Here is a 3,446-nt window from a genome sequence, read left to right as displayed (position 1 = left end):
GGTTCATGCTCTACAACATTCGCAGAGTACGACCCTACCTTACACAGAAAGCGGCACAGGTCTTAATACAGGCACTTGTCATCTCCCGTCTGGATTAGTGCAACTCGCTGTTGGCTGGGCCCCCTGCCTGTGCCATTAAACCCCTATCATGTGAAACAGTGGCCTCTGGGAGAGCTTAAGATAGACTCTGAATGTGCAAATATCCTGTATAAGAAAAACGTTTATGGTGCTTATTTGAAACACAGCACCTACAGAAATATGGGATGATGTTTCATCACCTTGATCATTGAAATGAAAAATGAACTTGTGAAACAAAAAAGGAGGCAGGAGTTCAGACGATCGACATGATGATGCCCACAGATACAAATCTGACTTTGTCCTGAATGTAACAGAGTCCGGTGCATTGAACTTAATAGAGCCCTGCCATGAATATAAAGCATTCATCAACACAGATAAAGCAACAGAAGAGGAGAAAATGACAAAGTTCACTGATTAGGTTATTCGTTTCGCGGCAGCCTGTATGAACAGGTGTACAAATGGCACCATACATTTTGGTGTGGGTGACGAGCTGGATTAGCGGCATGGGCAAATTTTGGGAGTTAGAGTCAGGGACAAAGAGGCTTTTGTGAACAATCTGCCTTGTGCCATTGAGGGACATTTTGAGAAAGAACATATTGAAGCAGCCAAGAAATGTATCAAGACACCCAGGTTTGTAGAGGTTCTCAACCCCGATACAACATTATCAGAAAAATATGTGATTGAGGTTGACATTGTGCCTAACTACGGAGACTGTGGAGAAAACATTTACCATGTCAATAATGTGGACAAAAGAGTGAAAAGGAAAAAGGCCAAGATGAATAATAAGGACAATGATGCAGGGAAATGTTTTTACATTCATGACGGCAGCAGCAGCAGGGATCTACAGCACCCCAATACCATGACGGATTATGACAGCTTTAAAAACATCCAGGCTATTATACATCTGTCTATTCAAAGAAAAAAGTGCCTGTCTTCAGTCAAAAAAAGTGCCTGTCTTCAGTCAAAAAAAGTATCCAGGGCTCCAGATTCAGCAATATGATAAGAGGTGAATCGTCGTCTTTAGACATGTCCCACTATAAGCAGTATGTAGTCGTGACTAACAAATCCCATCCATCTCAACTGGAATCACTGGCATTTCTTCCTGAATTGAATCCGGTTGCTGTGTTGGACTTTGACCCAGAGTCAACTGAAAATGGACTGCACCATCACTTCAATGATAAGATGATGACGATTGTCCACTTACCAGAACAATAAAGTATCACAGAGACAGTGGAGGACATCGGTTTTCTGCAATGGGGGAGTCAATGGAGAAACACCCTCAAATATTAATGAATGGTGGCATTTGAAGAAAGCCCCTGTGCAAGATGTGGTTTACCTCCTGTGCCGTGAGGATGTACTGCCAAAGAAGGAATTTCTTGTAATTTTCCTTTTGTTGTCTTCTGTGAGTGACCGTTTTGACCCTCTGTTTGAGACTTTCCTTATGTTCCAGGAGAGACTCCGTGAACAACAAATCCTATGTTTGTTTGAAAACCAAAGTACATTCACTTGTTGGGAGGACCTGACTGAGGCCTGCAGAATCAACATTAGCAGAAGATGTCTTTATGAGCTCAGTTTTGCTGAAATCAATGTTCGCAGTCTGTGGTCTATTAAACACAGAACCATCAATTTATTGCCTGGTTGGGGGGACAGCAATATGCTCCTAAGTAGGAAAGTTGAGGGCAGCTTGGACAACCTGGGCATTCTTCGTGTGAACCAGTGTAAGGGAGGAAAGGAAGACATGAAGAACTCAGTAGAGGATAACTTTTACAAAGGGTGGAATGGTGGAACTTCCATTTTTCTGAGCAGTCAGGAAAGGTACTGTACCATTCATTAAACGGGACACGTTCAACTATATCAAGGACACCATTATCTCAGACCTGATTTCTTTGAAAATGCTTTGTGTGTTCTTCAATTTATTGCATGAGCCAGGGTGTGGGGGAACCACATTAGCCAAGCATATCATGTGGGAACTGAGAGACAAGTACTGTTGTGCTGTTCTGAAAGACAGGGCTGTTTATTTTTCGGAAGATGCCCAACAGGTGGTCCAGCTGTTGACATATGGGATAACTGAACAATCCAGCCAGTGTCCTATGTTGCTGAAGATTGATGACTTTGAGGACATGGATGTTGTTTATGATCTACAAAAGAACATTGAGAATGCATGTAGGAAAAAAGGCATCTGTTCCAAGCACCCAAAGATAATTATTCTCAATTGCATGAGGAACGAATCTCAAATGCAGACCAAGACAACAGATTGTACAGAACCGGTAGAAACTGTCGACATTTGTAGTAACCTTTCAGCAATGGAGAAGACTAATTTCACAAAAAAACTAGTGGAAATCAAGGACACCCACCAGAATACATGGAAGACATTCCATGGTTTCAGGATCCTAATGGAGAACTTTTCAGAAGAATATGTTATGTTAAGGGTGTTGTCAGAAAAACCCAAAATAACTTAAAGATCAAGCAGAAATATGCTCAAATTTTTTGCTGTTTTGGTCCTTTTAAATGTGTACTCGAAGAGCGTAACACTTTCAGTCTCGCTTCATGAAAGGTTATTGGCCTTCTACGCAACCCATTCTTTGAATCCTACAGAGTTGAGAGTACATTTGGAGTGCTCTCCAGACTGTCACGCTCTGGTTCCGGGACGTTGTTTTTGAACCAGGGTGTGTTTGTATTGTTGGGTGTTGTGTGGGTTAGGTTGGGTATGGGTGTGTTCGTTTTGTTGTGTGCTGTTTGGTTGGGGTGTCTAGGGGGTTGTCTTTCTGGTTTATTAGTCATGTGACTCCCAATCGGAGGTAACGAGTGTCAGCTGTCGGCTCGTTATCTCTGATTGGGAGCCATATTTAAACTGTGTGTTTTCACCTGGTGTTTGTGGGTTTTTGTTCCTTTTTCGGTCTGTGTACCGTGGACTTCATTGAGTCGTCTTTTGTTTTGGATTTTGGTTACTTTGCTAAATAAAGTCATGTTTCTTGGACACGTTGCGCCTTGGTCATACTTGGACGACATAGACGACCGTGACAGAAAAACCCACCACAGAAAGACCAAGCAGCGTGTCAAGCGGCAACAGGACCTACCTACACAGGATTTATGGACTCCCATAAAGGATTCATGGACATGGGAGGAGATTCTGGATGGTGAGGGGCCTTGGGATCAACCGGGAGAATATCGCCGTCCTCGTGAAGAGCGGGAGGCAGCTAAAGCCGAGAGGCGGCGATATGAGGAGGCAGCACGGAGGCAAGGCTGGAAGCCCGAGAGTACTACCCAAAAATTTCTTGGGGGGGGGCTAGAAGGGAGTGTGGCGAAGTCAGGTAGGAGACCTGCGCCTACTCCCTGTACTTACCGTGGAGAGCGAGAGTACGGGCAGA

General features: G+C 43.7%; 1 pseudogene; it reads left to right on the top strand.

Moving 5' to 3' along the window:
* Positions 1-1,732: 1,732 nt before the first annotated feature.
* LOC121583544 lies at positions 1,733-2,537 on the top strand (annotated as a pseudogene).
* Positions 2,538-3,446: the final 909 nt, after the last annotated feature.

This window comes from Coregonus clupeaformis, chromosome 15 (assembly GCF_020615455.1).
Source record: "Coregonus clupeaformis isolate EN_2021a chromosome 15, ASM2061545v1, whole genome shotgun sequence".
NCBI lineage: Eukaryota > Metazoa > Chordata > Actinopteri > Salmoniformes > Salmonidae > Coregonus > Coregonus clupeaformis.
The sequence above is the reverse complement of the archived record's forward strand: the minus strand, read 5'-3'. Positions and strand labels throughout refer to the sequence as shown.